This window comes from Mirounga angustirostris, unplaced genomic scaffold (assembly GCF_029215605.1).
Source record: "Mirounga angustirostris isolate CCGP_5_RB_7025 unplaced genomic scaffold, mMirAng1.0.hap1 SCAF_10, whole genome shotgun sequence".
Lineage (NCBI taxonomy): Eukaryota > Metazoa > Chordata > Mammalia > Carnivora > Phocidae > Mirounga > Mirounga angustirostris.
In genome coordinates, this window is record NW_026991718.1 from 17,765,162 (window position 1) to 17,792,902 (window position 27,741).

The 27,741-nt window shown below is 38.9% G+C and overlaps 1 long non-coding RNA gene across 1 annotated transcript in view; it reads right to left on the minus strand.

Moving 5' to 3' along the window:
- Positions 1–27,741, minus strand: part of LOC135361838 (uncharacterized) — a 443,895-nt gene that overhangs the window by 39,134 nt on the left and 377,020 nt on the right. The window contains exon 5 of the long non-coding RNA XR_010405979.1: positions 2,328–2,443. This is a non-coding gene — a long non-coding RNA (uncharacterized LOC135361838). The remainder of the gene's footprint in view (positions 1–2,327; positions 2,444–27,741) is intronic.

The following is a 27,741-nucleotide window of genomic DNA, read 5'->3' on the forward strand; positions in this document are numbered from 1 at the left end:
CTCTGGAAGGCCTTGGGAAAAGTACACATAACTGCTCCGGGGTGATATCCTAATAGCTTCTCGTTAATAGACTCAGGGATTAATGTTCCTGGTAATCTGGCTGGCAACGTGTATCCCTTATCCTTTTCCCAATTCAACACCATTCTCAATTATCATCTATCCTTTAAATAATCACTGAAATTCCACCTCTTCCATGAAGTCTTTCCTGAATAACTTGGGGGAAAAAAAGTGATTTCCCTTCCATAAGTAAAGCCTCATCTCGATACTTCTCCATAACCATGGGCTCACATCCCAACTGTGATTTTTTGCTTAGTCCCAGTGACAGGAAATGCCAGTTATGAAGTCAGGTATCATAAAATTTCAAAGCTGAGTGGGACACCAGGAAACCAATTGGTGCCGTCCTGTTTTAATTTGATGAATATCTACTCTTTCCAGCTCTGAGTAATGATTCTTCCCTTAAAGGTCACAGAGATTTTACCCATAAGAGTCTCATTTGTTCTATCCCATGCTACCATTTTTTTATCTTCCTCCTGTCTTCTTCCCTCCCTCCCTCCCTCCTGCCATCCTTCTCCACTGAATACACAGCTATTAGCACCTTCTGTATGCGTGGACATAATTTCTAATTTTCCCTTTGATTATGTATACATTTTGCATTTTTGAACCCTTGTTTCCTTAGATTCCTTTACATTTTTTATGTCGAGAATGTAATCCAGAACTTTAATGGAGGTCTGGAAAAGAGAAAAGGTGAGGGAAGTTTGACTTCTGTATTTAGCTTGTGGACAGCTTGGAACCCTTGCTTATGTGCAAAGTGACCCACTAGGAAGTCACTTCATCTTGTCAAGATCAGTTCGAATTATATTCCTGTCTTGTGGGGCTATTCGTGAATTTGCCTAACTTAGTATAGTCTGCAAATCTGATGAGCACATTGTCGATTCCTTCATCTCAGCCATCAGTAAAGATATTGAATAGGCAATAAAGATATTGAATCCTGTCATACTCTGGGACAAGGGCATGGGTGTTTACAATAACACTTGTGACCCAAGCAATCCTGCTGTTTGAACTCATACTTTCTTCTCAGAATCAGGTATCAAGCTCATGGGCATTGTACTTTCAGAGACAACTTTAAATGTCACTAGAACTGGTGTTAACCAGTCCACTGAACTCTCTGCTCTTTTGATATATCATGTACTTCCAACCACTCTCAATGGAACCCACTGTCTTCATCTTTATCCTCCTCAATAGACTGGGTCTTTGTCTTTATCAGCAGCTTGGGCTTTGAACCATGTTGGTTACTTAAACATCTGCATCTTGCCTTTGATATCTTATGATTTCTAGCCACGACTATTTCCATCATAACTTTTCTACCTCCCCAAGTCACACTGCCCTTCTTAACATTTAGTCCCTGCAGTTCACTTGGGAAGCTACACAGGATGCTGTTTGGATGTTGGTAGGTGTACCGACACATCTTTGTCACTGACCAAGAAAGGAGTGGGCTTTAATTATTTTAATGTGTGGAATATGATTCCTTATACCTGTGGTTTGATAGCAGATTGAACAAACTTACTTTGAGTTTTATCAGAACAGTTGTCTGATTGGAGTGTTGAGAAGCTCAGAATACTTCTGAGGCAATGATTCTTCATTGAGAAATGTCAGGTAGTCAGCAGCCTGTGGCAAGGCCTCTTCTCAATGCTTCCTCTTTGCTCAGCCTCAGATTATCCCTTGACTTAGAAATAAAATGCCAGTATAGTTAATAATGTAACTGGCGGAGAGACATAGAGTCATTTGTCTCCATAGAATGAAACAAAGGCCCGTATCAACCCAAACAAACAGATGACAGTCCTTCTGCAAAAGAACTTTTGCTCATCACTGTCCATCCAGAAAACTTTGTTTTTTTCTTTAATTTAAACCACCTGTTTGAAACACTCATCATAGCTGGAAATAAAGACAAATGATGTGCATCCCTCCAGACTTTGAAATGGGCACCCTGCCTTTTCTCTTGTTCTGTATCTATATACTCATTTTCCTAGGCTGGGCTATGAATCTCTTCACTGTTCTCCTTATATGAAATGCTCATTCCTCCAAGACCTTTTACTGTTACTGTAACAGTAACACACGCTGGGTCATTGCCTCCTCAGGGAAAACATTCTTACTCTCCAAAGAATCGAGATGAGGCTTTACTTTCCTCTGCTTCCCCATGTATGCCTTGTTCCTTCATTGTGTCCTTCGACCTTTCTTCCCTCAGTGCCACAAGCTGCCCACATTTTCTCTCCATCCTGACGATTACTTCAGAATTAAGAAAAATTAAAATAAGCATTCAAAAGGTTCACCTCTGATCTGACTCAGAACTGAAGCGAGATTGGAGAAGGGCTTCCGTGCTCCGTTTACAGCAGTGGTATTATATTCATCTGCAAAGGATGGAAACGTCTCCAAGACCAGGCCAGACCTAAGACCAATGAAATCAGATTATCAGCAAGTGTGTCTCAGACATTAGGCTCCTTTTAAATCTCTCCAGGTGATGCTAGTGTGCAGCCAGGGTTGAGAACCACTGCTTTCTAGGGTGCCCGGTTATTTTTCTTCGGAGTGCCCCCAGAAGGATCCATCCCCAAAACAGCCTGTGGTGGAACCCTAATATATTTTCCTCATTTAGTTAAGGAAAAGAGATAGGCACTTCTGGTTGGATCAAATACCAGCAGTGCCTCTCACATTTTAATATGCATACATAGCCCCTGGGGATCTTGTTAAAAGGCAGGTTCTAATATAACAGGACTGAGGCAGGCTTGAGATTCTGCACATCTAATAAGCTCTCCTCTATGTGCTACCAATGCTATGGTCTATGGACCACATGGATAGCTGGAACTATAACTTCAAGCTTACACTGACTAATCAACACAGCCTCCAATCAACTTTAATGCCCATTTAGCAATGTCCTTGGCTCTTAATAAATGGAGGCTGACAGCTTACTCTCCTTGTTCTGCAAGAACGACAATAGAATTCTTAATCCAAAGCAGGTATAGTCAGGTGACTGGATATCTTGTGATAGTTAATTTTATGTCAACCTGACTGAATCACAGAGTGCCCAGATATTTGTCTAAACATTATTTCTGGGTGTGTCCATGTTGGAGATATATACATATATCTCCAATCAGCTCTGTTACTCTGGAGAACCCTGATTAATACAGTATCCCTTAAGACTATCTTGGGAAGTGAATGATTCTGGGTCTCAATTACAATGTGTAAAGGGTTTTCCCCATACCACCAATTCTTGGACACCACCTGGTTTCTATAATTCAACTCAATTCTGACACTGTCTACCAAGAGACAGCATCAGATTCCTTAGGTTAAGCGCTCAGATCCACCAGACTGCCCCCAACCTCAGATGCCAATCCCAAGTCCAGGTTGTCACTGCGACTTTGACTGATCAACTATAAATCAGAGGTTCCCATGACCTCCTCCTCAGGTTTGATTAATTTGCTGGAGGGGCTCACAGAACTCAAAAAAACATGTTACTTACGTTTACTGGTTTATTATAAAAGGATATGACAAAAGACAACATAAACATGCACATGAACATGCAGATAGAATAGCTATGTAGGAAGGGGCACGAGTTTTCATACCCTTTCCAGAGACACCACTCTCCCAGCACCTCCACATGTTCACCAACCCAGAAGCTCTAGAACCGCTTCATCTGAGTTTTTATGGAGGCTTTATAACTTTGGCATGATGGACTAAATCAATCAGTGACGACTGGTGATTGATTCAACCTCCAGCCCTCTCCCCTCCAAGGGGGTCCAGGAGTGACTAAAAGTTCTGCTCTCTAATCATATTGGCTCCCCTGGCAACCAGCCCCCAACTTCAGGTGCATTCCAAAAGTCGCCTAATTAACATAACAAAAGACACCTTCCTTGCTCTCCTCACTGGAAATTCCAAGGGTTTTAGGAGCTCTGTGCCAGAAACCAGGGACAAGATCAATTATGTATTTCTTATGATAAATCATGATATCACAGAAAGTGTTTCTCAACCTGTAATATGCATGTTAATCACATGTAGATTCTCTAAAATGCAGATTATGATTCAGCAGTCCTAAGAGGGGCATGCCAGTCTACATTTTTCCAAAAAATTCCCAGGTGATGCCAATCCTGCTAGTCTAAGGACCATGTTTTGAGTAAGAAGATTCTAGGGGGAAGTTTTTTTGACTTCAAACATTGTGGGATCTAAACTTTGGAGTCCCCAACTCAATAAAAAATTCTGACTCCTGAGGTCTTCTGAGCAATAACTACCAGGCCCATAATCACCCCAGGCCATAATTTTCCTGCATCACTAGAAACCAGTTTTTGAATAGACCTAAAATTACAACCAAAAAAAGACCACCAGTCTTGCCTTCTTCCCCAAGCCATAAAAGTACCCAGTCCTAAAGAGAGCACTATCTGTGTTTGGGGACTTAGCCATATTTAGGATCTTCAGAATAAAATCCTATGGAAACTGTGTGTACCCAGCCTATGATTACAGGGCTCTAGGGTGGACTAAGATTTCCCTGATCTCAGACAACCACAGGAAATCAAGGACCAGGAGAGTTCTGGTGAGAACACAAGGATATGGATCGATTGTTCAACACAGAATTATTTGGCATCACCATCACCATCATTGCCATCAGTTCCTCCTTTTTTTAAGGGGAAGAGAACTCAGCATTTAGAGAAATACTGTCTTTTTCCTCTCAATTCAAGACACTTAAAGACCAGTTGGAAATACTCAAGAAGAAATCAGAAAGCACACTGCACCATGAACTTTAAGACCTGATTCCCAGGCCCAGCTTAACACTGACTTATGCTATGAACTTGGGACAGTCTCAAGTCCTCTGGTAACTAGCTTGTCAGCTCTGCAGAGTGGGGATATTTTCATAGATGTTTCATGAAGCTCACATAAGATAATAAATATGCAAGTATTTAGAAAAGCAAAAGCTTCCTAAGGTTTACACTAAACTTGGAACCTTCTGTTCAATTTAATAAAAATTCGTTGAGTACCAACTCTGAGTCAGGAAACATTACAAGGATGACTTCTCTAGCTTGCCAAGAAATACTGTCATAGCTGCAGAGCTTTGGGCCTTAGGACAATTTATTGGTCTAAAGTCACATAGAAAAGCCTCCCTGTTTGGCAGCATCCCAGTCACTGCCTTGGCCATGATGACCATAGAGAGTAATTTATTCTATTTAGTTTACATGTGTATATAGTATGAAGCTGTTGGAGAATGAGGTGAGGAGGAAAGATGGGTTTCTCCTTTGGGCCAAGTTAGAGCCTCTCCTCTAGGCCATGAAATATTATCATCACATATGTAGTATGGGCTTTGTCACCAGACTAACACAGGTCCCAAGTCCACCTTTGCTTTTGTTACTAGAATGACACCCTCTTTAAGCTTCATTTTCTTCATCTGTAATATGGGAATATTTCTATTTCCTTTATTTTCTATCATTAATAAAATGAAGACCAGGACATCCAAAGAGACAATTTCCAAAAGAGAACAGCAGCCCAAATCACCATTTGTTTGATAGTCTTGCCTGAAACTGCTGCTAGGATTACCCTAGCTTCAAGAAGGCATGGTTTCTGCTATAAAAAAATAAATAGGAGAGCCAAAATCTTTCATGTAATAATCCTCTATATAATTCAAGGACAGTTTATAAGATTCACTACATATATATATATATATATATATGTATATATGTGTGTGTGTGTATATATATATATATATAGTGAATACACACACATATACATAAACATATACATATCCATATAGCCAAGAATCTCAAATTTTGAGAGAAAGAGAAGAAAAGGAAAAGCCCACAAAGTATACACTTTGATAGTCCACTTACAGGACAGCTTGCCTTCTGAGGCACCCACAACCTGGCTCCCATCCAACCTATGAGCAGAGTACCAAAATCAAAGAGCTATCTTCCCATTTTCAAAGCCAAAATGGAGAGGATAAAGTGGTGAGGGGGTCTGCAAGTCTTGCCACTCCAATCTATCCAGGGTCTGCCTTCCAAAGTCCGGTTTTTCAGGCTGAAATCAGGCTACTCCATCCATGATGTCCCACTCCTTCAGGAGATACCAAAACAAGCCTTGGAATATTGTGATCTAATAACAGAATCCACCTGTCAAAGAGGAAACTCCAATACACAGTGCAAGGGATTCATTGCATCATCTTGTAATTATACTCAAAAAAGAGAGTAGTTACTGCTATTGTTCTTGTTATTATGAGTTAGATGTTTTAACTTCCAGGTGAAAATATTTATGGAGAGGATGTGCATTGACAGATAAGCCCCACAGAGCTGCTTATCATCTTGGCACCTCTTTTGTATTCCCCTTTGGTCTTGAGAAGGCTTCTTGATGGTACCTACCTAGAGCCAGTAAGGAACAAAGACCCATAATACAGTTAGCATTGTTTGTCATTCAGCGCAACTTAAGTCATACAAGACTCAGGATCCGAACATTAGTCAGAAGAGGCTGATACGAAAGAAATCACAGTCCTTGGCTGCAGACGACACTAGTTGGTCCTGGTGGCTCTATTTCTCATGCAGCAGAGTAACACACTATTTGTGATGCCTTGATTCAGAGGAGGATTATTAATCACACAGCTTAGGAAACCTCTACAACATGTAATGAGTTTAGTAACTGAGATCTGTGGTGATGACCCTAAACGAAAGCAGAAAATATCAAAGTTGGGTCAATAGTATAGATTTCTCCCTTTTTAACTTTGTCTTAATGATCACAAAGAGGGCTGTTCTATTTTGATATCTTTTTGTTACATTCCAGTTGGCATTTCATGTTGACCTCAGAACAATTCATTTAATAGGCACAGCCTGGAAGTACTGCTAATAAGTACATGGGATGATGTTCTCACTGGCTGTCTATTTCCAAAGGAGATAGAGGGGGTGTGTAAAGAAGTGATGGCCTTTCATCTTTCTCTGAAAAACAACCCATTGGTCTTATCCTAAGTTAAATCAACATAATTTTGTCTCCAAACGTCCTTGAAAATGCTTCATCACCACTCGGGAAACAGAACAAATGCCCCTTCGTTCCAATTTTGGAATTCAAGCCCTGGGCTTAGGTTCCATCGCTCACTGGGTAGTAGAAACACAAGAGGCTTCCGGTGGGTTTTCCATTTAAATGGTTTGGCATAAACTGAGCTATGGCAGGTTCCCAAGCAGAAACCTAAAGCCGTGTTTGAGGTCAAGTGTCACCTAGAAATCACCTAGTAGCCGTTTCGCTAACTGTAACCAGGACATTGGAAGAAATTCCCAATCAATCTCATCTTTCCCAAAGCTGCTACCCCCACGCTTAGCTGTTTTGAGAGGACCGAGGACCCAAAGGGCCACCACCACGTCGTTTACTGCACACTTAATTATAAAGCTCTCATTTCGTTCTGCAATCAGGGAAAGCAAAACATCATTTACACGAGGAACTACCACAAAGGGTCAGTCCTGAGAAGTGATTGATGCATTCCCGCAAGGAGAAGACTCTCATTCCAAGCCTGGTGGTTGATAAACACACTTCTCTCACTCCCCATGGTGTAAATGTACAGCTTTCTGGAGTCAGTGAAGTGGCACAAACCTGGAGCGGGGCTCCCCTGAGGCTGTGGGGAAGGCCAGCAGCGCGATTGTGTGGCAGCTGCTGAGCAGGAGCCAAGCCTCCAGGCGGGGCTGCAGCCATCGGGAGCATTAGGAAACTCATCACTCGCTGTCAGCCGGTGAGTCCCCCCAGAGGGATTGACAGCCTCAGCCTGCACATGGCGCACGCGCGCATGCGCAGGGCTCTGCCAGTGCCAGGAAAGCCCCAGCAGGAGGTGGCAGAGCAATGGAGCCACCAGGAAACCTCAGGCCCTTTTCCAGACCCAGAGTATCTGTGCCCTCAGCTCTGGTTATAGGAAGGACAGGGCTCCTCTCCCCCTCCCTTGACTTCTGTTCTTGGATTCTGGAAAGCTCACATCTTTGCAAATTCCTTGGCAAGATCAGGACCTAGTAAAAGTGTAACAAGGAGAAACTGCTGTGGTGCCACTTTTTCTCCCCTCTGCCTAGTAGGTCCCTGGTACTTGCAATTCCAAAGCAGCCACCACAGGCCACACAGCAGGAAGAATGAGCAATCCACTCAGTTATGCCCCTCCTGTACTTTCAGTCCATTAATGACTCCAGATGTCCAGGAAAGTTCTCAGGCTTGTAATTTCCAGCACAACTGAACATCACAACCAACAAAAGTTAAAAAGGCACAAGCTAACCCCACAGGCTGCTGAAAATCTATACTGAGATCTTCAGAACTGAAAAGAAGGATAAAGGGAGAGAGACTATTCTAAAGCTTTCTCTAGAATCACACACTCTAAAATTTAACATGAAAGTGTAATTAATGAGCTAATTTGGCCTTCTGATTCCCCATGGGGCTCCCACAGACATCATATCCAACATGCTCTAAATCATTCGGTAAACATTTATTAGGCACATGGTAAACAAATCTGAATAAAACAAAGATTCTTCCTCCACCAGTCAGGGTTCTTGGTTGCAAACAAAAAAAATGATGGTTTCTTAGAAGAGTACCAGGTAGTTTGCAAACTCAACATGTAAATGAAGAGCCAGCTACAGAAAATGGGCAGGAACCAGAACCAGAGGCAAGATCACATTATAGGAATGGTCTGGATGGGACACTACTGATGTTACCATTAGACACTGGAAACCACTCCTGGACCAGAGCCATGATCCCCACCAAAAAATTGGTTCCTGTCCCTACCATGACTAACACCAATTCTCAAAAGCCCCTACTGATGGGCATCAATGTTCTAAATTAGGGCTCTAGGTAGGACTATGCTATCAGTTAATTTAAGTCATGTTCCCATGCCCCAATGTCGGGAGCAAAAGAAGACTATTTTCCAGACTTTTAGGTCTCTATAGCCAGAAGCAGGGCCTCTCATCATAACTTACACAATGATATATTCTACCTGAGCAAGACTTAAGATTCTTGTCAGTCAAGAAAGAAAGGAAAAAAGAAATGTCTACCAGGACTTTCAGTATGAAGTAGGAGTTGCAAATGGAAGCTTGATCATGTGTAGATGCATACAACTGACACCAACAAAGTAGGATAGAATCTACAGGTGAGGTACTAGGAGTAGATCTTGATACCTAAAGAAAGAAAGTGCTACTCTGGCTGAGGAAGAAAAATTTCATATTGAAATAACTTTTAGGTGAATCTTGAATGATAGATGGGATTTCAAAAGTTCTAAGAAGATTCCAAAGAAGAAATACCTCCTGTACATCTCCCTAAGTATAAAATGAAACTCTGTTGGGAAGAGGTTTGGATGAGTGGACAGATGCTTTATATATAACTTGAGAACTTCTTCTGCCAACTTAACTTTTCGATAAATCAAGCAAGGGTCTTTTCAAAACAGAATAAATTCACATGACACTAAGGGAAAGTGCTATTCATCACCAGGGCAAAAATAGAACAGGAAAAGTTACACCTCATCAGGTTAGTCTTAACTTCATTCATATCACAAATAGGAAATTAAAGTAGGAGAATACCTAGCCTCTCTGCTTTTGCAACATATTGGGTACTTGTTTGGAACCAGGAGTCATGCTAGTTATAAACACAGATGGAACCAAATAGAAAGATGTTGACTCAAGGCTCAGTTTGGTTTCTAGGATCTTGAAACAGTTGGAAAACTGCATACAATCAATTAAGTTGAAGTAATTAATCAATTTCACTAAGGTTGAGGAAGATCTATTATAGAACTTTTCTTTGAGAGAAGGAAACTCTTTCCATAAAGTGCCAAAATACTTAACATGGCTATCAATGCTGGGATCAAATTGATCTGCTTTCATCACATTTTTGTCCATAACCAATGTTGAAGTTTTACGTATAAAAAGTAAAAATTTAAATTCAAGAGCAGGAATTTTTCATACACGGAAATGTAAGAATCACAACATCCTTGTCTAAAAGAGGGTGAACATAATGGCAGGGGGTCTGAAACACCAGATATATGAGGAATTTGAGGAACGGTAGAAAGATCTAGAATGCAAGGGCCAGAGAAGATATGATTTCAGGGGAGTCTGGGAGTTATTTTCAAATATCTGATGGATTGCAAGATAAAATTGGCAAATATTAAAGTATCCAGTAATGAATTCAGCTATAAACAAGAAGAACGGAATTATTCAGGCAGAGTTTGGGTAATGGTCTGTTGTGATAATGGTAACTGTTTGAGGTCCTTCAAATTTCTAAGATAAAACAACCAGATGGAATGGCTGCGCATTGATTTGTCTAAATCTCCTAGAGGTAAGCAAAAGAACATTTATATAAATAATTTTGAAAAAAAATAAGTATTTGTTGACTAAATGAGTGAATGATTCCTATATAAAGATCAGATTAAAAGAGAGCAAAACCTTGAGTTCCTTCAGCACAGATTAAGCGATTATTGCCAAAGTTTTCACAAAGGCCTAAAAGATCCTGTACTATTTGTTGGAGTCATCTACTTATTCCTAGAGGTCAAGGTAAAGCCATTTCTATTTTAAAAATCTGAAAAATAAAATATCCTTTGAATAAACGAGTCTTTCATGAAGATGGGATAAAAATAAATCACGATCTTGGGTCTCTTTGCCAATGTCCAAGTGACCCTAACTGTCCCCACTCCTATTCTCTCTCATCTCTTCTTCTACCATGTCCCTTCAATCACTCTATCACAGTTACACTGGCTTCTTCAAACACCCAGGCATGATCTTTCCCCGGAGCTTTTGAATTGGATGCACCCTTTGGCTGGAATGCTCTTCCCCAGAGAAGAATCCCCTTTCTCCTTCAAGACATATGTAAATCTCACCTTGTTGGGAAGGCTTTCTTTGACCACTCTATTTAAAACCCCATGCTCTCCCCACCACAGCATATAACACACACACACACACGTATGCATGCACATACACGTACACAGCATGAACAATCTCCTTTACCCTGCTTTTAAATTTACATGGCACTTACCACCTTCTAAAATTCCTACTTACTGATTACATTCACTGTCTCTCTCCCCATTTTAGAATATAAGCTCCAAAAAGCTAGAAGTCTGTCTGGTCTATACATTGATGAAGTCCTAACATCTGAAATGGTGCACTGGACACAGTAAACCTCAATAAATAATCACTGAATGAATTGAGGAATAGACTTGACCACCATAGGACTAGGTCTGGATTCAATATCACCAAGATAACTATAAAACATACTTGTAATAACTCACGTATAAAAAAAACATTATAATGAAACATAGAAATTAGAGGTTTAAAAAAGAAAAAATTAAACATAAAAGGAAAAACTTGCACAGTATTTAGAGGGAAATGTATATCCTTATATTAGAAACAAGGAAAGGTTGAATATGAATGGTCTAAATATCCATCTTAAGAAAGATCAACATAATAAAACAAACTCAAATAAAAAAAGAAAATAATAAGAATAGAATTAATAAAAATAGAATATGAACATAAAGTGTTTAACAATATCAAACTTGGCTCCTTGAAAACACTAAAAAATGTCTTAAAGAAGAAAAAAGAAAAGATCATTAAAAATGAACAAGAGGGGCGCCTGGGTGGCTCAGTTGGTTAAGCGACTGCCTTCGGCTCAGGTCATGATCCTGGAGTCCCAGGATCGAGTCCCGCATCAGGCTCCCTGCTCAGCAGGGGGTCTGCTTCTCCCTCTGCCCTCTTCCCTCTCATGCTCTCTGTCTCTCATTCTCTCTCTCTCAAATAAATAAATAAAATCTTAAAAAAAAAATGAACAAGAAATCAGGGTGCCTGGGTGGCTGTCATTAAATGTCTGTCTTCATCTCAGGTCATGATCCCAGGGTCCTGGGATGGAGCTCGACATCGGGCTCCCTGCTCGGCGGGAGGCCTGCTTCTCCCTCTCCCACTTCCCCTGCTGTGTTCCCTCTCTCGCTGTGTCTCTCTCTCTCTCAAATAAATAAATAAAATCTTAAAAAAAAAAAAAAAGAACAAGAAACCAAGGGAGAAGATACTAAAAAACAAACAAAAAACAATATTCAATGAAGAGCATAGAATTCAATATGAAAGATGAAAAAAAATTTAATATGGAAACACTAGCTGAAACTTTATGCTGAAAAGTAAAAATTAGACAAAATAAGTATTTCCTTGAAAATGCTATAAGAAATGGGAGCGGGGGAAAAAATAAGAATGATACAGGCCAAAATTAAAAGATAAAATACAAAGAGATATGGATGAAAAAAGGAATATTACAAATAAAATGGGAAAAAGAGCAGAATTAAAATTCAAATCAAAGGCAGTAAAGAGCAGATTTGATTCTGTGAAAAACCAAATCAGACTTTTAGAACAACTTGGAGAAGTTCTTGAGAGTGAGGAGAAAACTAAACAGGAGATGGAAAACAATGGGGGAAATAGTAAATAGAGATATTCAACCTCACCACAACGCACATTTCTAATTTAAAAAAAAAAGAACATTTTGTAATGAAGTCATAATCAAGGCAATTTTTTTTAGTGTAGAGTTGGAACAGATACATGATATATATTGATTAATAGGGCTTAGGCTACATGCTTGGTAAAAATCAATGAAAGGACTATGCCATTCCTGGTAACCTGCTGGAAATTATCTTAAATTGTTTATATATATATATATATATTTTTTTAAGTAAATACGCAGGAAAATACATGTTTCAAAAAGACAGGATTATACTGACCTCTTACCTATTCATTATGCTATATCAAAAATATAAACCACCTAAAGTTTTGAGGAAAAAAATGTTGAAACCTAATTATTACATACACAAATAAATTGATGTTCATGTCTTAAAGGAACAGAGAGGGAGTTAAATATTCAAGAGATTCGGACATAAAGCACTGATATACCTACCCCCTTTGAAACAATTTGTTAAAGACAGATTGAGTGACTCAAGGAAAAATCAAAATGAATAAAGCTCAATTAGGAAAGTTATGATATGAAAAAAAAAGAGATCTGACAGTCTTTCTTTTCTCATTTGGACCTCTAATTCAGAATCAGTTTATTTATGTGCCAAATTTAGATTATGTATCCCAGGTACAAAATGGAACCTGCTTTGCTCCTCGGCAAATTTCTTTCTTTTCACAGAACTGGGCAATTCTCTGAAGACATATCTTTCCTCTACTGTTGTGTGGAAATCTGTTTTAAGAGAAAAGGATGTCTCCACTGTGATAAAGACCACTAACGCTGGTTCCAGTATTTACAAGTTTTTAGTTTAGGACCAAGAAAATTACTAAAGTCTTTCTCTCCCAACCACAAAAGCAGAGTTGCACAAAGCATATAAAGAAACAACTTTTATATCAAGGTAACTGAATAGTTGATTTTTAGAATTTAAACTCCAACTTAATAGCCCTAGTAAATTTTCCTTATCATAGGACAGAGCAATAAAAATTAACCAGTGGTCAATATTATTCCAAGCCTCTCTTCATTTCCCTTTTGGTCTATGAATTGTAACAAATCTGCCTTTCCTATGCTTTAAAAATCACCATGTTCTGTAAAGTAGGAACTATATTAAACCCCAAAGAAAGATTCTAAGAAAATTAATTTTTCTAAGTTTAAGTGATAGAATTTTTTATTTTCTTGTTCTTTGTATTTTCTATGTATTCCAAATGTTGTACATTTCTTTTTATATCAATACTACACTATATGTTAACTAACTTGAATTTAAATAAAATTTTAGAAGAAAAAAATAAGAAAAAGACATATTAATGTTTTAAAACATCACAAGGAGACTAAAATTATATAAATACAAATTAAACACAATAAAAAATTGTGTTACAATTTTTTTTACAATTCACTAAAATGTTAATAGTGGCTATCTAGTGACATTGCAGTAAGGAATGAACATTTTTCTTCCCTTTAGATTTTTTGAATCTCTAAATTTCTATGAGTAATGTGTTTTAGAATAGTTGTTTACTTTCATAAGATGTAATTAATTTAATACTTATTTACATACCAAAAGAATAGTTCTACCTATGTTAAGAAGGATTCTAGAAGGAAACATCTTTTTGAAGCCCAACAAAGATTATTTAGAGGAGCCCAACAAAGGGATTATTTAGAGATTCAGGCAGAGTTAAAGGAACTGACAAGGCAGGATGAGACACCCAGTTAACACTCATAATCTGGAAGGAGTAAGAGGAGGAAGTGGTGCTTGCAGAGCCCAGGGAGAGGTGGAACTATGCAGTAAGGACAATTTGATAATGTGCTATGATAGGAACAAAGTCACTGTAAGATGTGTGGTAGGGGTTGAGGGCTTAGGACTATGACCTATTCTCTTGCCCTCAGAGATCCCACCCACATCTTCCATTGCCTGACCCCAAACACAGCAGAGGGCAAGAGAGCCTGTGAGATGTAATGCTTAGAGGTCAGGTTTCTGGAGCACAGGGCATAACACAACATGGTGGAAGATGGATCTGTGGTGAACAGGTGGACAGAAGTAACTGGTACAGACCTCTGTGTGTGCATCGCCCCCACTCCACTAATGCATCCATGCACTTTTCACGTCAATATCAGACCGCTGAACTGGCAACCTACATTATTTTCTGGATTCTAGTCTCCACCTCTCATCCCACCTGGATACAAAGAATAAACGGTAGTACAACAATCCAGACCCAAGATAATGACTTGGACCAGAATGACAGTGGTTACATGGGTGAGAAAAGTGATCTATTTCTGCATGTATTTCAAAAGTAGAGTCAGTAGGATTTGTTGATGGTTAGGTGAGGACCACGAAAGAGATGAATGCCAACAAGCTCTGTGGCATACAGACAGACACAGGATAACTGAGAAGAGGAAGACTTTCCCCAGATTTGGGGAAAAATATCAAGAACATACTAAGTGTGAGATTTCTATCCAACATCCAAGTGGAAATACTGAGTAATCAGTTGGATATATGTAAGCATGAAATTCAGGGAGGTGGTCTGGGCTTGGAGGATAAATTGGGGAGTCATATTTCATAGATGGTGTGTGAGACCATAGGATTGAATGAGATCATGAAGAAATAAGTGCAGATAAACTAGTAAAAAAGGACCGAGTGCTAAGCCCTGCAACATTCCACCATTAAGAAGTTGGAAAAATAAGAAGAAACCAACATTGAAGACCAGGAAGGAGTGGCCTGTAACATGCAGGAACACAGGGAGTGTTTCACCTAGAAGCCAAACTGAAAAAGGCATTATCCAAGATCCAGTAGGAAAAGATAAACAACTGTATCAGATGTTCCTGATTAATTCAGTAGGGTGAGGGTCTGGAAGTAATTATTGGATTTATCATGGGGGTTTTTGGTGATCTTGTCAAGAGCATTTTTATTGGAATGGTGGAGGAGAAAGCCTGCTTTGGGTGGACTCAAAAGAGAACAGGAAGAGAAAAATTTGGGGGTAGTGTATGTCAGATGATTCTTTTAAGGAGATTTGCTCTTAAAGAAGCAAAATGAGATGGTTGCTGATGTGGAAAATGGGGGTCAAGTTATATATGTTTATTTGTTTTAAAGATGGAAAAAATAATGGTATATTTGTATCATGATGGAAATACTCCATTCTCTAGAGTGAGGTATTCCTTAGGGTATCAGAATATCTGACAGCATTTTCCGAGGGAAAAAAATTAATGTACCCATATCTATTCATAAATCCCCTTAATATTTTGAGAGCTGGTCTCTAAGGAGCTGATTTTAAATTTTGCCATCTCCAAGTCAGGGAACCTTAGAGAGAGATAAATAACATTTCTGAAGTCTTACGGGATCAACTGACAATAGCCAGCACTGACACTTCCTCGTAATGGAAGAACCCATGATCGACTTAGTTCTGCCTCCTCCACACTTTGGTTCTGAAACATGAGACTTCTAGAGTGGAGGTGGCCATGCAGAAAAAGATGTGAGTGGAAGCCAAACGTGACTTCCAAATGATTCCTACTTAAATGTCAAGTTGACTGCATTTTGATGCTTTTGTGCTGTCCAGTTCACCTCTCCGGTTTCTTTATGCAATGAGAAAAAGAGGAAATGTAGTAAGTCATGGATAGCATTGGTTTTTTATTTTTCTGAATTTTTTCATCACTGTCTTGGGGATCGGGTGGCGGGGGGGGGCGTGAGTCTTCCATACATCACCGGAGAGTCCTATCTCCCTTGTCTGACTGACTCTCCTTTCTCTAAATAGATCCTTTCCATTTCTACACAGCTACATTTCCTGGCAAAACAAACTGAATCAGGGGTGAAATTGCAAGGAAGACATGGAGCTCAGTTTGGACAATGATTAAACTCAGATGTAATAACCAAGGAACCATGTAAGCCACGGGCAGGGAAACGAGGAGTTGATTAGTATGGTCCCAGGGTTAACAACTAGGGAAAATGAGAAAAATGATTAACAGCAAGAAAGCATTCAACAGTGCCATTTCCTGCTAGGTCCTGACGGCCAAGGAGCCCAGGAGTCCTCCCAGATTCCACGTTTCTCTGCTTCCCGCATTCAGTCTGCCTCCAACTGCTGCAGCAGACAACCTCTGACTTTTCTCAAAGCGCTTTTCTTTTGTATTTCTGCAATCTTAGGCAAGCTCAGGACCTGGGAGCCTTATAGCTTAATGCCTATTTTTGCCTTGTGGCTCTCACTCCCCAGATGGCTCCCACCAGAGAAGTTTCTGCACCACAGAAATTCGTAATTTACTCTATTTCCAAGCACTTCCAAAATCAAGTTCAGAGTCCTAGTCTTAAGTTTTAGGACTTCCTATCATTCTTGTCCCTGTCACCAACCTCCCCTCTAAAACCCCTTAAGCTCATGCCCTCTCTCCTAACCCATTCCTTGACCCCTATCCCCACCTCTTCTCTTCTGTGGCCCCCATCTCAGAGCTGACTGACTTTACCTGTGCTATTTTTGTGCTCTCAGAGATCATACAGTTTTCCAACCCCAGTTTATATGATTCTGTGATAACCTTTTAATAACTCCATAAACATGGCACACACTAAGGAGACAGCAAGCATTTCAGGAAAAAAAAATAATCCATATGGTTTATTACTACAGCAAATTAATGGGTGGAACACATGAAACATGACTTACCCAGGCAGGAGTGTATCTTTGTAAACCTTAGCTCATCAGCATGCTGGGCTAAGGAGTGCAATCTTTAGCAAAGAACCATAATGCCCTCTGCATAACAACAAAATAGCCCTTGCCTCAACTCAGTGAGAATTTCTCAGTGAGAAAATTTATAGAGCAAATGTCCAGAGGAGAATAACTGATGTGCTTTGTATGGGCTGTTTTATCAAATACTCACTCCTTTGTCTGCATTCACAGCAACTTTACAACATGGCATAGGAGGCCTTCCCCAATCTGTCTCCTGACTTTCTCTCCAGCCTCTTCCATCAGAACTCCTCCAAATGCTCCCTACACTCAAAACTGCTTCCTGGATTCTATCATCCTTCTTCTAAACTGACCACACAGTCCTCTCTGCCTTGTTTTCCCTTAGACTCCCTTTTCACTTGCTAAACACCTATGCAACTTTCAAGATTCAATTCAAATGACACTTCTTCAGTAAAGACTTCCCAACTGCACATCTCCCAGCAGAGGACCTAGTACCCACAACAGGCACTTAGGGTGGACTTGTGGGTTGAATGATTATATTTTAGACTTCGTTCAATTTATTTCCTTTTAGACCTTCTGGGTATAAAGGTTTCTTTGGAATTAATTCAAAGCCAATCCCCAAACCAAAGTCCCCAGGTAAACACATAGCAAAAGACTCAATAGTGTTTTGTGTAGTTGGAGACACTACTCGATCCCATCACTATGTACATTGAGCTAGGTTTTGGAACAAAAAATCCTAATATTAACCTGTGCTCTGATATTACTATACAGGGATATTTCAAATTGTATAATAGCTATATTTTTAAAACATTAATCATGCTTTAAGTCACTGCTGTTGGCTCCTATTAGTTTAAGGAAGTCAAAGAAAAACACTTTCGTAAAATAAAATACTTCTTAATGTGAACAGTTATCCTCAAATGTATCTAGTTTGTAAATTTAAATTTAGGCAAACCCACCTTTCTCAAATCAGGATACACCAACACTATTGCTTATCATTCAGAATAGATATCTAAGTGTGCAAATTTAGGAAAGGTAAGAAATAGGATAATTTGTAAGAAGATGTAGAACTGAGCAAGACATCTCAGTTATTCCTCCCTTAAAAACAAGAAAACAAAACAAAAAAATTACACAGTAAAAGTATTAACATACTCTCATATTATTTATTGCATTTAATCTCTCCAAATCATTACAAAGTAAGTAAAGAAATTATTATAACTATCCCACAGATGAAGAATATGGAGTCCAGAGAGGCAAACGAATCCCAGGTTATATTGTGTCAAAGCTAAGACTAAGTCAGGCCTGGGCACTTCCAATCCTGTGCTCTTTGGAGCTCTTCTGTAGAGAAGAAAGCCACATCCAATGTTATAGCTGTTAACATTTACAACTTGATTTGATTTCTGAAATCTCTATTGCAATGAGCTTGAGTGAGTAGAAGCTTAATCTATTAGTAAGACAGAAATGTTTATTCAGGGAACCTCAATAAGGATAACATTATTGTAAGTCATTGTAAATAGGTAGGCTTCACTTAAAAAAAACCTCATGTGATATGTGAAACGAAATATTACTTACTTAATTATAATCCTCAACATACAAAAATTGATATATACCAGAAACTGAATCCTTGTTTCAACTTTCATGACAACCTGCATGGTAAGTAATATCATTCATATTTTATAGATGAGAAATTGAGGCTGAGAGAAGTTACTAAATTATCCACGTTGACACAGAAAATTTACCAGTATTCTCTCCCTCATTCCTGGCATCACGCCTTGGACAGTGAATGCTCATGACAAATATTTTTGAATGACTGAGCGGCTGAATAAATGAATGAATGAAGTGGTAAAGCCATGGTTTGGTTCAGGTGTGTCTGCTTCTAAAGGTCATACTTTTTTTCCTTGCAGCATACTCTTCACTTTATAAATAAATGTACAGCTGGCTTCTATAAATGAGAGAATTTCACATATAAGTTTTCAGAACATAATCTGTTATGTAAGGTGAGGGAAGCCTGGGTTATAAAATGCACTCCGTACTGGTGGCTTTGAGACCTGTCAGATTTGAGCTCCACTTTTGCTTTTAATCACTTAGGTGCCTTGTCTGGATATGGACAAAACGTTGGTTAGTGAGTCAGTCCAGCCCCCTCCTCTTCTTTGGCTCCCCTGATTCCATCACCACTCTCCTGGGATCTTTTCCTAACTCTCCAGGGTCCTACTTGACATTCAAATTAATGCACAGGAGTACTCCTTGTCTATAGGAGTCTGGGTAGGGACCATGGGCAGCTTCAACAAGACTGCTATTTCCAATAAGGAGAGATGGCCAGAGACAAGTGAATGCAACTCATTCTATCACATGAAGGACTAAATGTATTTACTTGCTGTAAATGGAACAAAGATGGGAATGAAAAGTGTTTGCCAAATTATAAATTCCTAAGGGGAAATCAAGAGGTAAGGTAAAAGAGCCTCCTTTTTAAAGGCAGGGGACTGTTGTCCATATTCCTGGGTCCCTTGCTGCAGTTAAATTTCAGTAAGAAATCAAAGATAAGTTCACGAATGAAGAGAAAATGAAAAGAGGGAAGGCAGACCACTGCAACATGTCACCACTGACCCTCCTGAGGACAGTTCACCTACCTGCAAGCCTAATCTAGCAGGTAACTTTGCCTCCTCCCTATTTTCACCAAGGCTCTTCAAATCTATTATTGTAAAGTACAATAATTCCATGGAGTCTTTGACTCCATCTCCTAACCCCATGTGTTGTCAGAAGATAAAGAACCCAGCGTGTTGGGAAGGCTCATGTGAGGGTGCACAATTACAAAAGACCTAGAGAGGAACATGGGAACACAGGGCAAGACTACAGAAGTAGAGGAAAGAGATGTTCTTATAGAACACCAGTTCAATGGAAGAAATGCAGCAGGTCATGAGTAGATAAAGTCACAGCACTGAGTTTCATTTTCTAAGCCCTTTGGCCTAACACTCGGCTCCACAAAGCCTTTGCACCACAGACCATATCTAACAGCCTGAAAGCACAACCTATTCCATTACCGGTGTGAATTGGGTTTTCTCCAGAAAGAAGGAGGCAGCAATGCAATCTGGTGTTTGTATAGAAAACACAACAGCAGAGAAAGGGAGGTACACACCAGAACATCTGCTCAGACACCATCTGAGAAACAGCAAACACTCACAGGATGGAAACATCTGTACGCAGTTCTGCATTCCAGGAGCCTTGAATTGCAGGAGAGGGAGAAGCTAGAGAAAGGAGCAGGGACAGGAGGGACTCAAACTAAAAGAAAGTCTGACGTTAAAAGACTTAGATAATATAGAAAGAGATGCTGAGAAGAAAGATGCAGAGGGTAGGGAAGGAGAAGTGTCTCTGGACATATTCTTTTGGTCATCTTTCAGCACAAATGATGAACATGGCTCTTGTGAGAGAATCAGTATCCCGTACTCTATGGAACAACTAGAAGGAGCACCAAAGACTCACAGTTTACTGCTAAATGGTTAGACAAGTTGCTCAGAGTCACAGATTATAAGCAGAAGCTGGGGGAAATCCAGGTCCATCTGACCCAGCAACCATGCTGGTTCCTTAATGCAACACTTGAGCTTTTTTGCAGTATTTACAGTAATAATTATTCTCTCATCCCTAAAGAGTTCTTCTCCACTGGCCTCTAGGACTCCTCTCTCTGGGTTTTCTTCCTAGTCCTCTGCACAGTTATCCTCAGCATCCTTCTCCAGTCTTTCTTTATCCCTTACATATTCCCTATGCCTCCATTTTGCCCTTCATGAATATTAGCCAGAGACTTAATATTCTCTCTAGATGATATACCTCATTTGCTTCTCCTTATACATTTATGCTGATAACTCCTAAACTTCTATATTAAATCAGACCCTTTCCTTAGCCCTAGATCTATATACAACCAATACTGTTTTTTACTTCTTCACAGATACCACAATCAATATTTCCCAAAATAAGTTTGGCTATTTGACATTTCCAGAGGCCACTGCTTCCCATTTTGCTCTAAGCTGCATGGTGTGTGCCATTATGCTCTTAGAATTTCTAAAGCATAGTGTTGTTATAATTCTCATCACAGAACACTTGAGTTATGGGTTTGCTACTCTCCCCAACAGACTGTGAGCTGTTCAAGAACTGGAAATGTCTCATTCAAATGGATCTAAATATAAGGTTGGCAGTTAATGTTTCTTGAATGAATAAATGCAGAGCCTGGTCTAGTTAGAGGTACCACCACAGTATGTCACACAAGAAGGAAGTCATTGTAAATGCTTCCTTTTCTCTCACTCTCAAGTCTAAGTGGCCAAGCTATACATATACCTCCTTTATAACTTGTGAACATGTTGTCCATTTCCATTTTTAATCAGCCCCCCCACCCCACCACACTACCTCCACCATGTTTCAACTATAGAAGATCAAGAGGCAGTTAGTGAGTGGAGAAAGCAAATTAAAATCCCTAACTGTTGAATTCAGAACAAGCCAACCAAATCCCTCTTTCTACCCAGGGTAGAAAAAAAAATTCCCAAAGCAAAGGAGAAAAGAACCATTGACTTTAAATAAATATATAGTTTTGATTACTGGTGGGACTGGGCATTCTAACTACTGAACTAAGATTGTTTGGGGGACTAGACTGAACATAGACTAGTTCCTGAACAGTGACTAGAGAAGCCATAGAACTTTCCTTATCTTCTATCTAAAGAGAAGGGAAAGAACTAGCCCCACAGAATGGATTTGAAAGGACAGAGAGGGAATAAAGTGAAGTTGTTATATTATCTTGTTCTATGAGAGTTCTGCTTATTCAACAACACTTCCCTAATTAGTAGGAAACTATTTTAGAGTTTAGTCAAGCTGTAGTTAAGTAGTTAACATAACTCCATGGTTTATAGGCTTTTAATTAAAATAATTTTTATTTTGACTTGGCAGCTTTTCAATTATAAAGCTAATATTTCTTCTCCCCCATGTCTCAAACAATTTGAGGGCCATTGTAAAGCTAATGGGCCCTAGGCATGTGCCTGCAGAGCCTAAACAATAAAGCTTCATTGACTCTTTATATTCATTCAGCCAAACTACACTCTTAGAAATGTAAATCTGATCATGTGATTCCTCTATCTAAAATCCTTCTATTAATCTTAGTCACCTACAGGACAAGTCCAAATTCCCTAATAGGCAAGCATGATCTTCACAGCCTGGCCCTAGTTCCCTCTCCAGTTTCATCTTTTGTCATGACATGCCACCATGTTCCACCATTGCTGAAATTTATGCAAATGCAGACATGAGGTTACTTTCAACCTCCACAGTTCTGAACACGTTTTTGCATTGTCTGAAATGTCTTTTCCTGTCTCATGTATCAAGTGAAAGTCTTTGCCTTTTTAAATAATTTTTGAGAATATCACCAACTCTCTGAAATCTTCTCAAATCTCCTTCCCTACCCTTCGTTACAGTTTATCAGCCATTCTGCCATGATTGATTTTATCCCATGCTACTGTCTAAATATTTGTTACATGACTGCCTTAGCATCTAGACTTGGAGCTTCTTGAAGGTAGGGGCTAAATTTTATTCAAGTGTGTTTCTCAAGCTTTAAACCTAAAACTTGACACATATCAGGCACTAAATAAACTTTGGTTGAATGAATAAATTAAAGAATGTAGTTGTCCATAGTTACAATGTAAATTACAATGATTTGCAGCCATATAGTAAATAGTATACATGTTAAAAGAAGGAAGCTTAGGCCAAATTAGGTGAAGAAATGTTAAGGGAAAAAGACCTTCAATTATGTGATTATATTAATGACTTAAACCACAGAGAATGTGAGAAAGACGCAGGTGATTACAGAAAAGCAAACATTATTCCAGGTTAAACATGAATGAGATTGATACTGGAATCTAGAGGCAAATTGTCTTGATATCAACCCCTGGCAAGATTCCATAAAATATTATTGAATCAATTATGTGTGATTCAAAAGAATCTATAGAGGAAACAACAATTATTGGAAGCTAACATTTCTTTTCTAAAAAGAAATCATGTCTAAAATCACTACTTATTTTTGCTTTCTTAAAGTTATTTCTCTGATAATTCAGGACAAAGAGGTAGCTATAAGTGAAAATTTGTCAGAATACTTATTTGGATCTTCACAATATCACTTTAAACAAGAAATAGAAATACTGAGATATTACTTAATTCAAGTGCTGTCACATAAGAGACCACTCCCCACTCCATCTATACCACAAGTCTAACCCAAAGTAAAAAGCAATAGCATTCTCCAATCTGGGTGAGAGAAGGAGAAACACCCCCTGTCATGTGTTTATATTAAGACTACTGAAAGCTAAGGGTAGATCAAGAACACTAAGAAAAAGCCTTCAGCACCATTCCCTATGTAAAGTACAAGTAAAAACAACTCACACTAGAGAATTTTTTTTTTTAAGATTTTATTTATCTGAGAGAGAGAATGAGATAGAGAGAGAGAGCACGAGAGGGGGGAGGGTCAGAGGGAGAAGCAGACTCCCTGCCGAGCAGGGAGCCCAATGCGGGACTCGATCCAGGGACTCCAGGATCATGACCTGAGCCAAAGGCAGTCGCTTAACCAACTGAGCCACCCAGGCGCCCCAACACACTAGAGAATTTTGATGGCTGTGTTATACCAGAAGTACCATCATAGAACAACACCAAAAAAAAAAAAAAAATCCAGTCAAAACATTTACCAGACTGATTCTATCATCCACAGAAAGAGATCTCCTTTTGTAAATAACATTTACTTCAGTCTCTTCTGTTTGAACATACCATCTCTGACATTTAATTAAAAATTATGAGACAAACAAAAAAAGCAAGGAAAGAACTCATTGTCAAGAAATAAAATAGTCAATATAATGAGACTTAGAGATGACTAAGGCTATCAGACAGGGATATTAAAATAACTGTAATTAGTATTTTAAAGGATCTAGAGCAGGGATCAGCAAACTATAGCCTATAGGACAAACCCAGCTTGCTTCTTGTTTTTGTAAATAAAATTTATTGTACACAGCCACATTCATTCATTTATGGCTCTTTTGCCTGATAGTGGCAGAACTGAGTAATGAGAGAGACTAAAGAGCCCACAAGGCCTAAAATACTTACTATCTGGCCTTTTACAAAAACAAATTTTGCTGACCTCTGGTCTAATGGAAAAAAATGACAATGTGCATAAATAAATACAGAATGTCAGCAGAGAGATGGAAACCAAGTATCAAATGGAAATGCTACAGATAAAAATTAGATCAGAAATGAGTAATTCCTTCAGTGGGCTCATCAGCGGAGTGAAAACAGCGTAGGAATACATTAGTGCACTTGAAGAACAGAAATGATCCAAATAGAAATGCCTATAGAAATGATCCAGATTGAAACACAGAAAGAATAAAAGAGGAGAAAAAACAGAACAGAAAATCCAAGAGCAGCGGGACAGTATGAAATCATCAATGGAAATATAATTAGAGTTCCAGAAGAAGACAGAACAGAGAAAATATTTGAAGTGATAATATAAAAGAACTTACTAACAATGTTACATAGACCTACAGCTGGTTAAATGATTATGCTCTATAATACGGACTGCTAACTAACAGAATGACATAACTTGGATAGAAGACTTTCATAGTATAATGCAGAGTCCTGAATTTCATCCTGTCCTTTATACATTTTTGCTCATTTCTATAAAAATATAGGTTTACTAATCATTTTTTGGATGATATTGATCTAAGTAAAAAAATGAGTGAGTGAAAGAATCAGAATCAATAGTATCTAGATAAGCTTGCTGGTTCAATGGGCCAAATCATAAGTATAACCACAGACTTGAAATATATTATATACACCTATGAAAACAGAAGATGGAAGAGACTTGGCTTAATTACATTACATATCCAAGACATAATGGAGTTACACAAAATCAAGTCCAAAACAAAACAGTATCTGTGTTTGATGTAACCCAAATAAATGGATATACTCCCAAGTGGTATAAGCAGAGGTACAGATTTTAATGAGACTTAGAATAAAGTAAAAGTCTACTTACTTAAAGTAAAAGTCTCTTTCTAGTCTTCGACAAACTTGTTAAAATTGGTAGAACATTTGACAATTGCATTCTTTATAGGTAGACAAACTACATTGTGTTCAAATGTAAGTGGCAAGAATAAATGAGAAGACTTTAAGTCATGCCAATGGAAAAAGAAATGTTTAACTCAAGTAAAGTCAATGCAACGAAGAGAATTAAACAATTCTCACAAGTAGAAGAGGAATTAAACTTGCTTTATATGGCTTCAGGAGATAGAATAGAAACATGAATAAAAGTCAGATTCTAGTTCAATAAGGCCCCCAAATGGAATAGGCTGCCTTATGAGGAAATAAGCTTTCCATCACTACAGATGATCACATAAAAACTTGATCTTGCAAAGAAGGCACAAGCATAGAATTAGTGGTTATGTACACAGCCTTCCCACATGGACATTTTACATTTCTGTAATTCTAGAAAAGAAAGCCAGTGGAGAAGAGAAGAGGGAAATGATGATGATGGTAGGACCAGTCCCTAAAATAGGATGGTATTTAGGGGAAAACATCTCACATTTCATTTTGGACATGGTGATTTTTAATTGCTGGCAGATAACCTAACAGAAATGTTAAGGTGGCAATTAGTTTTATTGTTTGGAGCTAAAAGGAGAGATCTGAGCTAGAGATAAGTTCGGGTGCTTTCATTGCATAGGTCAGAACTGCCCAATAGAAACATAATGTAAAATTAGTTTTAATAATATATTTTATTTAACCTAATGTATTCAAAACATTATAATTTTAACATGCAATCAATATAAAAAGTATTGAGATAACTACATTTTTGCTGTTGTTTTTTATTGTTGTTTGTTGAAATCTGTTGTGTGTTTTATACTTTTAGCACATCTTAATTCAGATACCTGCTGGATGCTCAACAGCCACATTTGGCTAGTGGTTACCATACTGGACAATGCAGGCATAGGTGGTCATTGAATTTTTTTAAATAAATAAATATAGAAAAGAAAAAAGGTTAGGAATCAGCATTGAGAAAACCCAACAAAAGGAACTAAAATAAAGCTAACAGAGAGGAAAAATCTGGAAAAGTGTATTGTTATGAGAGCCAAGAGAAGAAAGGGAAGATGTGTATGGTTGGTTTTGTTTAATTCTGATGAAAGTTCAGGACTGACAAACTATCTTTTAGATTTAGTGCTGTAGAAGACCTGGGTGCCACTGGCAGGACTGCAGCCATATGACCGTGGATTGAAAAATGACAGTTTGTACTCCACTCTTCTCAGAATGAGCAGTAATGTGCTCCAACATTGTGGTTCTCTGCCTAGTCTGCCAAGGGCTTTGGATCTCTGCTGGATAATCTATTAAAGAGAAAGAACAATTGGCAGGCTTCAGGGTGCCATCTCAGGAGACTCCAGTGCAAGGCACAGAAATGAAACAGCTGCAATGCCTCCCTTCCATGCACATCATATTCTTTTGTAGTGGATTCTTTCAGAAGATGTAAGCTTTCTTCCTATTCTTCAGTCACAATCCAGGATAAAAATTGTTCAAAGCATAAAATAAGGCATTTCATTCTTTAAAAGAAACATTCTCTGGACATATTTGGGCAAAAATGGGATGAGGGAGCATCTTTGTGCACAAAGTTGAGATTGATGATGACTCTTCAGAACTAACAGGTAAGCAACATGTGCATGGGTGACCGTGTGGTGGTCACAAGGGAAAAAAATCCATGTGTATATATGACCTGATCTCAGCTCCATTCAGGAAGATCTTCTCTCCATTAAAATGAATGCTAAGCCCCATCTATAAGACTCTATTAAATAAATTATATCCACATGTTCTGCCAACCACAGCAAAGACATAGCAAGGTTTTCCAGTGCCTTCTCTTAGAAGCTTTCTCACTGCTGTCTTCAGGGCTGCCTCCATTGGTGGGGGTCCCAACACTACCACCATCACAAGGGAGCACATCCTCTGGAGAAGAAATGGGTTGGACGAAAATGAGATTTGCAGCAATAACATGCCTTGGGTCCAGAAGAAATCTTGGTCCTGAAGCATTAGACTTCTCTGAACAAAACTTCACGTTCAGGCCAATGGGTTCAAATAAACAACACATAAAGATTCTACAATATAGCCTATTTGCCTGCAGTTGACACACGGCAAGTCTGTGCTCATTTGTTTACTTATACACCATGTTGCAAGGAAAAAAGAGGCCTGGGTTCTAGTTCTGTGTGATACTAAGCAAAACCAGCCCCTCTTCTGGGCCCCAGTCATCTCATCCTTTCCAGTTCTGACATGATGTGATCTCACTTCTATGGGTTCAATGTTCTCCAGTTTCCCTACTGCTCTAGGTTCCTCCTAGGATCTCTGTTCTCTTGAAAGCGGTTTTTTCCTGCTAGCTCACTCAGAGGATTCATGATGACTGTGGTTGCCATAGGAATGATTCATCTATCATAAAGGTGGCTGCATGAGATCACAAATACTCTAGGGAGAGCTAGAAGTGAGGGAAGTGGTATTCAGAACCAAGAGATAGATCGGCTCTGAAAGCAGATGGCAGCTTAATGAGAGGGGGAGATAAAGTGCGGGCATTTTCTATAACTCTCATGTGTCTGTGCACGTCTCCGAGAGGTGTAAGTGCAGA